Source organism: Primulina tabacum, chromosome 12 (genome assembly GCF_025594145.1).
Source record: "Primulina tabacum isolate GXHZ01 chromosome 12, ASM2559414v2, whole genome shotgun sequence".
NCBI lineage: Eukaryota > Viridiplantae > Streptophyta > Magnoliopsida > Lamiales > Gesneriaceae > Primulina > Primulina tabacum.
Genome location: NC_134561.1, coordinates 2,329,758 through 2,342,791, shown reverse-complemented (window position 1 = coordinate 2,342,791; position 13,034 = coordinate 2,329,758).

The window sequence follows — 13,034 nt, the reverse complement described above, 5'->3', positions numbered from 1 at the left end:
TCTTCTTTATCTATCTCTATAGATCTGTATTCCCAATACCAAAGATGCTTCACCCAAGTCCTGTATCGAGAACTCACTTGCTAACCATATTTTAGTTGATTGCAACATTCCTACATCATTCCCAATGATTAGAATGTCATCAACATAAAACACCAAGAATGTCACAACACTCCCACTGACCTTCTTATACACACAGGATTCCTCAGGATTCTTATCAAAACCAAACTCTTTTATTGTACTGTCGAATCTGAGGTTCCAACTCCTAGATGCCTGTTTTAGACCATAAATAGATCTTTGAAGTTTGCATACCATATGCTCACTTCCGATAGATGTAAACCCTTCGGGTTGAGATATGTAAATCTCTTCCTTAATATCCCCATTAAGAAAGGCTGTCTTAACATCCATCTGCCATATCTCATAGTCATACCATGCAACTATGGCTAGCAATATCCTTATGTACTTGAACATTGCAACTGAAGAAAAGGTTTTCTCAAAGTCTACTCCTTGTCTTTGAGTATATCCTTTTGCCACCAATCGCGCCTTAAAGGTCAATACCTTCCCATCCGCCCCAAGTTTCCTCTTGTAAATCCATTTACACCATATGGAAACAATTCCCTCAGGTGGATCCACGAGATTCCACACTTGGTTCGAATGCATGGAATTCATCTCAGATTCCATAGCTTCAAGTCATTTGGATAAATCGGCATCAGATAACGCTTCCTTGAAGGTCCTTGGATCACATTCAAGGTTAGGCTCATCATGGCCCTCTTCAAGAAGCAGACCATACCTCATAGGTGGTCTCGAGACTTTCTCGGATCTTCTAGGAGCTTGTATCTCCTCTCTTGGCTCTTCGGGTGTGGGTTCTATAATTGTGGGTGTCTCTCGAACCTCTTCGAGTTCTATCATCTCCCTTTTTCTATCCAATAGAAATTTCTTTTCCAAAAAGGTTGCATTCCTAGAAACAAACACCTTTGTTTTTTGGGGATGATAGAAATGATATTCAACTGAATTCCTTGGATATCCCACAAAGTAACATAAAATGGATCGACAATCCAATTTATCTCCCACTAACTGCTTTACATAAGCAGGGCACCCCCATATTCTAAGACAAGAATATTTGGGAGGCTTACCCATCCATATCTCATATGGTGTCTGCCTTTAAATGGACATTTAGTGGAATATCTTTCAATTTTAAGTTATAGAGATCGTTTTCAAGTTCTCTAGTACCAATCAAACATTCATTCTTATAAATGTTGCAAACACCTTTGCTAAATAAACAAGAATATCCATCTTTATCAACATAGAAATGGAAACAATGTTTTTCACCAAATCCGGCACAAACAAAACATCTCTTAAAATTAACTTAAAATCATTGTTCATAAGCAAGTAAACATCTCCAATAGCTTTGGCAGCAACTCTTGCTCCATTGCCCATCCTCTAGAAGGTCACACCTTCCTTAAGCTTCCTACTTCTTCCCATAACCTGTAAATCATTACAGAGATGTGAACCATAACCGGTATCTAATACCCAAGAAGTAGAGTTAATTGAAATGTTTACTTCAATTTAGAACATACCGTTTCCAGAACTCTTCTGGGCAAGATATTCCCTGCAGTTACGCCTCCAATGTCCAGGCTTCTTGCAGTGATGACATACATCATCAATCTTGTCAGCCTTAACTGGTCTGGCTGCCTCAACGGGATTCGGAGATTGCCTCATCAAGGGCACGTTCTTCTTGGGACGTTGGAAAGAACGCTTTTTTCCATTCCCATGTGGATCAATCTTCGTACCAGATGAAGAACCCACATAAAGAACCAACTTCTCTTTCTGGATGGTTGATTCAAACGAAACAAGCATATTCACCAACTCCTCAAGGGTCGGCTCAATCTTGTTCATGTTGAAGTTCACCACAAAAGGATCAAATGAGCTAAGCAATGATAACAGCAACACGTCGGTGGTCAACTCCGAAGGCAAGATCAGATCCATGCCAACGAGCTTGTCCACGAGCCCAATCAACTTCAGGCCATGCTCATGGACCGAGGCCCCATCTCGCATGCGCAAAGTGATCAGCTCCTTGACGGTAGCATGCCTAAGAGGCCGTGTTTGCTCACCAAAGAGCTCCTTGAGATGCAAATGAATGTCAGCAGCACTCTTTGCATCCTCAAAACGCCTCTGCAGCTCATCATTCATAGAAGTCAGCATATAACACCTGGCTATCAAGTCATGGTCACACCATTCCCTGTAAGCCTGCAATTCCTCAGGAGTGCAGTCAGTCGGAGCCTCAACAGGGGGCGACTCAGTCAGTGTATATGCTACCCTTTCCGAATTCAAGACGATTTTTAGGTTTCTTAGCCAAGTGAGGTAATTAGGTCCAGTTAATATGTGTTTGTCGAGTATTACGGATATCGGATTGCGAATCGAAGACATTGTCATTTGTACTGAAAAGTAAAAACAGATAAATGTTGATGACTATTTTAAAATATTTAGTAAGATATGAAGTTTGGACTTTTACTTCATAAATATTTGCTCCCACTGTTTTGACATCTTTCACTACCCTCTAGTGAAAACGGGAAACTCCTTTCCGCAGTAGGTACGCAAGGTCCAATTAGCGAATCATGATCCCGAATAATATCAGCCAATCACAATTCCTAAAAGGTAGTTTCCAATTGCATCACAATGCAACCCTCTACGTAAACTTTTGTCTCACGTTTGATTAGGACCCAATAATATGACGTCGTTGATCTTCACGTGTCAAGCCTTACCCATCGATGTTGAACCTTGATGGACGGTCGCCATTAGTTCCCCCAATTATATGAGCCGAAATCATGGGAGTTCCACGTAGTTCACATCACCATGCCAATGGATGTCACAGCTTTCCGGCACCCAGGGCCCCCCCAATAATATGAGCCGAGCCCCGAGTACGGGTAGCGTTCATCATACACCCATTGTCGATGGAAGACATGGAAATTATAAACAAATTTATAATTCCTCTTTTCGGGCTTGATATTAATTTTGAATCTTATTCAAGATGAGGGTTTTTAATTTTGAAAGGTCTCATCATTAATTTTATTTAAAAGCTCGCCATGTTTGATCGTATGTTTGCCGGATTCATGCAACTTTGTTATTATCATATAAATAACGCACATACTCATTATTTATAACATATCATGCATATATTATAAACAGTAAACAAAATAAGGATGATCAATCGCCCAAAAACTAACGGCCCATGTGAGCTAAGCACGGGCCTAGGTCCAATCCTAGGGAAATGCATGAGATGCAAATGCAACTATTACATATGCTTCCAATATTTACATGTCTTTGATCTTCATAATCATCAAGGCCACCATCTTCTAATCTTGATCTTCCACTATACTAATATTTACAAATAAATATCCATGGCAAATAGGGATACATCTCATGGGGTGGGAACGGGCCATAAACCAAGCCCACTTTATAAATTGATAATTATTACAATCATTCAACACAAAATATCCTAGCATACACCTAGCAAATTGGGCTTGGGCTTTTGATCATCATTCATGCATAATATCACATATCATACACCATCAATTAATTATCACAATAATTAATTGATCCAATATTATATATCTTGATCCAATCACTAACCGCCACGATTATAAACTAAATTAACAAAGTATATAAACACCTTTGTCTACTTTCAAATTAATTTATTTTTAACCGAATTTCTTGTAAATCACCATTTACTATAAATATTTAAAGTCCAACTTAAAATATTTATTTCATGAGAAAATATTTGCAACTTTTGTAATTTTAAACTTAAGGTCCCAAAAACTCATTTTTCACCAAAAACATTTTGGCCCATTTAAAATTCGCAAATATGTTAACCATCTAATGGCCCAACAACATCAAGGCCCATGACACTTTGATTATCCAAAACACTTTTGAAAACCCTAGTCGTCATCGCCGTCGCCGGAGCTCCGTCGCCGGATTCCTGCCAACTTACCAAAAAAATTTTTTTTTTTTATTAAAAACATGGGGCTGTTCGGGCAGCCCAAGCTAGCTGCCCGAAATGGGCAGCAACTTGCTGCCCAAAATTCCCCCGAAACCGGCCTTGATTCGATGCAAAATATTAGTCTCATGCGGTTAGAAACTAATCTCAATATAATATCTTGTAATTTCTACAGAAAATCGTAACCATAGCTCGGATACCACTTGAAAGGGGATCGGTTACGGTGATCGTATGCGCAACGGAAGTTTAAAATTTTAAATTTTACAAGAAAATTTCGGCCACCTTGATTAATGTGTAGCAAATACAATAAACACAAAATGACATTCATAGTGTGTTAAGAAATGTACCTATCAATCACAAGGATTGATGTATGGCTCCAACTAAGGTGTAAACACCTTAGTTCTTCAATGGTAGAAACTATCTTCAAGCTTCCTTTGAGCACTCCTTGCTCAACTATTAAGCCCACCACCAACTAGGTAGATCCCCTCTGAATTTGCACTAAAAACTAAGAGGATTTTTCAATGAGAATTATTTTCTTTCCTCAACACTTGAAGAAAAAAATGAGAGAAAAATGGAGGAGAGAACTACTCAAAAATTCGGCCATTGCATTGTAAATGAGGGGGAAGGGAGACTTGTCTTGGACTTGCAAAAAGCTAAAAGCAAAAACACCTTTTTTTTGCATGTCATGCCTTGATTACCCAAAAAGTAGTCTCCAACCCTTCACCTCCCATGCATACATATATTATATGGTTTTTAACAAATTAAAAACCCATGGACTTAATTTAATTATCTCAAACATTTTTGAGATTAATTAAACATTACTTGAATTCACTCAAGTCCACTAGCTAAATAATTTATTTAAATTGAGCTCTACAAGACTCAATATGATTTAATTAATTCAACACTTGAATTAATTTAATTATTTGGACTCTACTAGGTCCACTAGTGTTTAATTAATTCAACACTTGAATTAATTTAATTTAGTCTATAATAATGTTTATGAAAATCACAATTTTCAAATACATTATTCACTTGGCCAACTTTTAATTTAGGAACACTTCCATAAATTAAAATTCACATTTCTCTCATAGAAGTCATACTTCTATTTTTCTTTACGCTTATAAACTCATTTATAAGCCGTTCAACACATTGAACTAATTTCTTCTTTATAGAAGTCATACTTCTAATTTTCCTTACGCTTATAAACTCCTTTATAAGCCGTTCAACACATTGAACTATTTCTCTTCTCAACGGGATCTAGAAAGCTAGTACTTGTGTGGCCCTCAATAGTTCATTGATACAACTAGCCGTGGGTTCACATCTCCATGTGATTCGGACTAAACATGTCCTTATATGAGCATACCCCAATTGCTCCATTCTTACTTATCAACACTTTGATAACAAGAACGTCAGAACTCACGTCTGATAGTACCCAACCAATCATGTTAAACGCCTAGCAGCATCGCTTACATGATTCCCTAGGTATCAAATGATAGTGCCTGCAAGAACCATTCAATTATGGTTAGCGTACAGTACGGTCACTTCAACTCATATATCTCGACCGATTCGACAACCATTGGTTTATCGAGAGTTGTCAATGAATCGATACTATGTGTCATGTCGTAGTTGCATCGATGGTGTAATCTATGAAACCCCTTTCATAATTACCACCATACTCTGATAAGAGATTTCAACCTACATACACATGGGAACACATAGGATATCCATACCCGAAGGTAAGCGGTGAATCCCCGACTACAATGCATCGACTCCTATATGTTTCGACAGAACACCCAACCTTGCCACCTGATGACCCCATGAGAGTCGGTAAACAAGTCAAAGTGTAATTCTAGCACATAGAGTCTCAATGTTGTCCCGGGTCATAAGGACTAATTGTGTACAACCATAAACTAGGACGTTTTCACTCGATAAGTGAGAACCACTTGGAAAGTCCTTTATGGAGGGTTGTTCAGTGCACTCTAGCAGGAGCATCTATCTGCATGCTCGGACATCACAATGTCCCTTACCAATGAAACATGGTACTCACATCGCAGATACTAGTCTCGAACTCGAGCGGCCTATATCCTTCTTAGCGGCGGCTGAATCGACTAGGAATTGTTTAGAATATACAGTATTTCAAATATGAGTTTCATGATACTCATCATATGAGCATCTCATATTCTTTATACTATTTGTATATTCAAGGGCTTTATCTATGCAAATAGCATGGGTATACAGATAAAGATTTGCCAAAACAATAATTTCAAATATTATTAAAATAAAGATTGCTTATACATAGAGTTTCATTGTGAACACTTGGCCAACACTTGGCTCGACGGGCACCTACTCTAACAGTCCTCTCTTGGGCTCATCCATCGAGAACCGCTTCATGATGGTATCAATGTATGTAGACTGGGTGAGACCAAGCAATCTTTTTGATCTATCTCTATAGATTTGTATACCCAATACAAAAGATGCTTCACCCAAGTCCTGCATTGAGAACTTACTCGCTAACCATATCTTAGTTGATTGCAACATTCCTACATCATTCTCAATGAGTAGAATGTCATCAACATACAACACCAGGAATGTCACAGCACTCCCACTGACCTTCTTATACACACAGGGTTCCTCATGATTCTTAGTAAAACCAAACTCTTTGATTGTACTGTCGAATCTGAGGTTCCAACTCCTAGATGCCTTCTTTAGACCATAAATAGATATCTGAATTTTGCATACCATATGCTCACTTCCGATAGATGTAAACCCTTCAGGTTGAGACATGTAAATCTCTTCCTTAATATCCCCATTAAGAAAGGCTGTCTTGACATCCGTCTGCCATATCTCATAGTCTTACCATGCAGCTATGGCCAGCAATATCCTTATGGACTTGAACATTGCAACTGGAGAAAAGGTTTCCTCAAAGTCAACTCCTTGTCTTTGAGTATATCCGTTTGCCACCAATCGCGCCTTGAAGGTCAATACCTTCCCATCCGCCCCAAGTTTCCTCTTGTAAATCCATTTACACCCTATGGGAACAATTTCCTCAGGTGGATCCACGAGATTCCACACTTGGTTTGGATGCATGGAATTCATCTCAGATTCCATCGCTTCAAGCCACTTGGATGAATCGGCATCAGATAATGCTTCCTTGAAGGTCCTTGGATCACATCCATGGTTAGGCTCATCATGGCCCTCTTCAAGAAGCAGACCATACCTCATAGGTGGTCTCGAGACTCTCTCGGATCTTCTAGGAGCTTGTATCTCCTCTCTTGGCTCTTCGGCTGTGGGTTCTATAATTGTGGGTGTCTCTCGAACCTCTTCGAGTTCTATCATCTCTCCTTTTCTATCCAATAGAAATCCCCTTTCCAAAAAGGTTGCATTCCTAGAAACAAACACCTTTGTTTCTTGGGGATGATAGAAGTACTATCCAACAGAATTCTTTGGATATCCCACAAAGTAACATAAAATGGATCGACTATCCAATTTATCTCCCACTACCTGCTTCCCATAAGCAGGGCACCCCCATATTCTAAGATATGAATATTTGGGAGGCTTACCCATCCATATCTCATATGGTGTCTTGTCAACTGCCTTTGAATGGAATTGATCAACAACAGTGCCGCTGTCTCAAGCGCATATCCCCAAAAAGATTGCGGCAACTCCGTGAACCCCATCATAGACCGAACCATGTCCATCAAAGTCCGGTTACGACGCTCCGAAACACCATTCAACTGTGGTGTAGCGGGCGGAGTCCACTGCGAGAGAATCCCATTCTCCCTAAGATACTCTTGGAACTCGGCACTCAAGTACTCACCACCTCGATCCGATCGAAGTGTCTTGATGCTTCGTCCCAACTGTTTCTCTACTTCACTTCTGAATTCTTTGAACCTTTCAAAGGCTTCAGACTTGTATTTCATCAAATACACATACCCATACCTCGAAAAGTCATCGGTAAAGGTGGTGAAGTAGGCATGTCCATGCTTAGTGGTGATGCTAAGCGGACCACACACATCGGTATGGATCAAATCCAATAACCCTTTGGCTCGCTCCACATGGCCCTTAAAGGGAATTTTGGTCATCTTTCCTTTTAGACAGGATTCACAAGACGTGAGAGCATTAATATCAGACATATCAAACATGCCCACTCCCACTAGCTTGTTCATCCTTCTTAAGGAAATATGTCCTTAATCGAGCATGCCACAATTGTGCCAAATTTAGAGTATCTTGTTTTCGCTTGTTTGTTGTTGTTATAGCTTGGACATTGTTTAGTGGAATATCTTTCAATTTTAAGTTATAGAGATCGTTTTCAAGTTCTCCAGTACCAATTAAACATTCATTCTTGTAAATGTTGCAAACAACTTTGCTAAATAAACAAGAATATCCATTTTTATCAAGCATAGAAATGGAAACAATGTTTTTCACCTAGTCAGGTACAAACAAAACATATCTTAAAATCATTGTTCAACAATAAGTAAACATTTCCCACGGCCTTTGCAGCAACTCTTGCTCCATTGCCCAACCTCAAGAAGGTCTCATCTTCCCTAAGCCTTCTACTTCTTCCCATCACCTGTAACTCATTACAGAGATGTGAGCTACAGCCGGTATCCAATACCCAAGAAGTAGAGTTAATTGAAATGTTTACTTCAATATAGAACATACCATTTCCAGAACTCTTCTGGGCAAGATATTCCCTGCAATTACGCCTCCAATGTTCAGGTTTCTTGCAGTGATGACAAATATCAACAGTCTTGTCAGTCTTCACTGGTATGGCTGCCACAACGGGACTCGGAGATTGCCTCTTCAAGGGCACGTTCTTCTTGGGACGCTGGAAAGAACGTTTCTTTCCCTTACCAGGTGGACCAGTCTTCGTACCAGATGAAGAGCCCACATAAAGAATCGACTTCTCATCTTTCATAGAAGCCTGCATATAACACTTGGCTTTCAAGTCATGGTCACACCATTCCTTGTAAGTCTGCAATTCCTCAGGAGTGCAGTAAGTCGGAACCTCAACAGGGGACGACTTAGTAAGTGTATATGCTATCCTTTCCGAATTCAAGACGATTTTCAGATTTCTTAGCCAATTGAGGTAATTAGGTCTGGTTTATACGTGTTTGTCGAGTATTACATATAGCGAATTGCGAATCGAAGACATTGTCAAAAAGTATTATAAAAGTAAAACAGATAAATGTTAATGACTATTTTAAAATATTTAGTAAGATATAAAGTATGGACTTTTACTTCATAAATTTTTACTCCCACTGTTTTGACATCTTTCACTACCCTCTAGTGAAAACGGGAAACTCCTTTCCGCAGTAGGTACGCAAGGTCCAATTAGCGAATCATGATCCCGAATAATATCAGCCAATCACAATTCTTAAAAGATAGTTTCCAATTGCATCACAATGCAACCCTCTACGTAAACTTTTGTCTCACGTTTGATTAGGACCCAATAATATGACGTCGTTGATCTTCACGTGTCAAGCCTTACCCATCGATGTTGAACCTTGATGGACGGTCGCCATGAGTTCTCCCAATAATATGAGCCAAAATCATGGGAGTTCCACGTAGTTCACATCACCATGTCAATGGATGTCACAGCTTTCCGGCACCCAGGGCCCCCCCAATAATATGAGCCGAGCCCCGAGTACGGGTAGCGTTCATCATGCACCCATTGTCGATGGAAGACATGGAAATTATAAACAAATTTATAATTTCTCTTTTCGGGCTTGATATTAATTTTGAATCTTATTCAAGATGAGGGTTTTTAATTTTGAAAGGTCTCATCATTAATTTTATTTAAAAGCTCGCCATGTTTGATCGTATGTTTGCCGGATTCATGCAACTTTGTTATTATCATAATAATAACGCACATACTCATTATTTATAACATATCATGCATATATTATAAACAGTAAACAAAATAAGGATGATCAATCGCCCAAAAACTAACGGCCCATGTGAGCTAAGCACGGGCCTAGGTCCAATCCTAGGGAAATGCATGAGATGCAAATGCAACTATTACATATGCTTCCAATATTTACATGTCTTTGATCTTCATAATCATCAAGGCCACCATCTTCTAATCTTGATCTTCCACTATACTAATATTTACAAATAAATATCCATGCCAAATAGGGATACATCTCATGGGGTGGGAACGGGCCATAAACCAAGCCCACTTGAATTTGATAATTATTACAATCATTCAACACAAAATATCCTAGCATACACCTAGCAAATTGGGCTTGGGCTTTTGATCATCATTCATGCATAATATCATATATCATACACCATCAATTAATTATCACAATAATTAATTGATCCAATATTATATATCTTGATCCAATCACTAACCGCCACGATTATAAACTAAATTAACAAAGTATACAAACACCTTTGTCTACTTTCCAATTAATTTATTTATAACCGAATTTCTTGTAAATCACCATTTACTATAAATAATTAAAGTCCAACTTAAATTATTTATTTCATGATAAAATATTTGCAACTTTTGTAAATTTAAACTTAAGGGCCCAAAAAATCATTTTTCACCAAAAACATTTTGGCCCATTTAATTTCACAAATATGTTGCCATCTAATGGCCCAACAACATCAAGACACATGACACTTTGATATTTCAAAACATCTTTTGAAAACCCAAGTCATCATCGCCGTCGCCGGATTCCGGCCAACTTACAAAAAAAAAATTTTTTTATTTAAAAGATGGGGCCCCTCAGGCAGCCTGAGCTGCCCGAAATTTGCCCCCAAAAAACCTTGATTTTGTTGCAAAAATTTCATCTCATGCGGTTAGAAATCGACCTCAATATAATATTATGTATATGCTACAAAAACTAGTACCCTTAGCTCTGATACCACTTGAAAGGGATCGATTTTAGGTGCTCAAATGCGCAACGGAAGCAACAAAATGTTTTCAAAACAAGAAAACCGAAATTTGAAGAGAAATTTCGCACCTCTCATGTACTAGGATGTAGCATATACAAAAACACAACTATGACACTCATAGGGTCTTTCGAAGTTTACCTATCAATCTCAAAGATTGATGTAATGGCTCCAACCAAGTTGTAAACAACTTGGCTCTTGAATGGATGACAATCTACAAGCCTCCTTTCTTCAAGCTTCCCTTTAAGCACACCTTGCTAAAAAATTAAGCCCACCACCAACTAGGTAGATCCCCTCTTATTTTGCACTAGAAAAATAAGAGGATTTTTCAAGGAGAAGTGAGAGCTTTCTTCAACAATTGAAGGAGCAAAAATGGAGAGAATATTCAAGGTAAAAACCCTTAATATTTCGGCCAACATTGAGTGAATGGGGAGGAAGGAAGACTAGTCTTGGTAATGGGAAAAGCTAAAAACACCTTTTAGCATGCCAAGCCTTGGTTATACAAAAAGTTGTCTCCCAACTCTTCACCTCCCATGCATGCATTTTTATTTGATTTTTAACAATTAAAAATCCACGGACTTAATTTAATTATCTCAAATAAATTTGAGACTAATTAAACATTACTTGAATTTACTCAAGTCACTAGTTGAATAATTATTTTACTATTGGGCTCTACAAGACCCAATATGATTTAATAAATTCAACACTTAAATTAATTTAATTATTTGGATTCTACTAGGCCCATTAGTGTTTAATTAATTCAACACTTGAATTAATTTAATTTAGTCCATAATAATGTTTATGAAAATCACAATTTTCAAATACATTATTTATTTGGCCAATTTTTAATTTAGGAACACTTCCAGAAATTTAAAGTTACATTTCCCTCATAGAAGTCATACTTCAATTTTATTTTACGCTTATAAACTCCTTTATAAGCCGTTCAACACATTGAACTATTTTACTTCTCAACGGGATCTAGAAAGCTAGTACTTGTGTGGCCCTCAATGGTTCATTGATACAACTAGTCGTGGGTTCACATCTCCATGTGATTCGGACTAAACATGTCCTTATATGAGCATATCCCAATTGCTCCATTCTTACTTATCAACTCTTTGATAACAAGAACGTCAGAACTCAAGTCTGATAGTACCCAACCAATCATGTTAAACGCCTAGCAGCATCGCTTACATGATTCCCTAGGTATCAAATGATAGTGCCTGCAAGAACCATTCAATTATGATTAGCGTACAGTACAGTCCCTTCAACTCATATATCCCGACCGATTCGACAACCATTGGTTTATCGAGAGTTGTCAATGAATCGATACTATGTGTCATGTTGTAGTTGCATCGATGGTGTAATCTATGAAATCCCTTTCATAATTACCACCATACTCTGATCAGAGATTTCAACCTACATATACATGAGAACACATAGGATATCCATACCCGAAGGTAAGCGGTGAATCCCCGACTACAATGCATCGACTCCTATATGTTTCGACAAAACACCCAACCTTGCCACCTGATGACCCCTTGAGAGTCGGTAAACAAGTCAAAGTGTAACGCTAGCACATAGAGTCTCAATGTTGTCCCGGGTCATAAGGACTAATGGTGTACAACCATAAACTAGGACGTTTCCACTCGATAAGTGAGAACCACTTGGAAAGTTCTTTATGGAGGGTTGTTCAGTGCACTCTAATAGGACCACCTATCTGCATGCTCGGACATCACAATGTCCCCTACCAATGAAACATGGTACTCAAATCGCAGATACTAGTCTCGAACTCGAGCGGCCTATATCCTTCTTAGCGGCGGCTGAATCGACTAGGAACTGTTTAGAATATACAGTATTCCAAATATGAGTTTCATGATACTCATCATATGAGCATCTCATATTCTTTCTACTGTTTGTATATTCAAGGGCTTTATCTATGCAACTAGCATGGGTATACAGATAAAGATGTGCCAAAATAATAATTTCAAATATTATTAAAATAAAGATTGCTTATACATAGAGTTTCATTGTGAACACTCGGCCAACACTTGGCTCGAAGGGCACCTACTCTAACAGTAATACATGATATAGTTACTGTTATTTGATAGAATAAAGATATTAATTAAATCTAAGTTGGTAT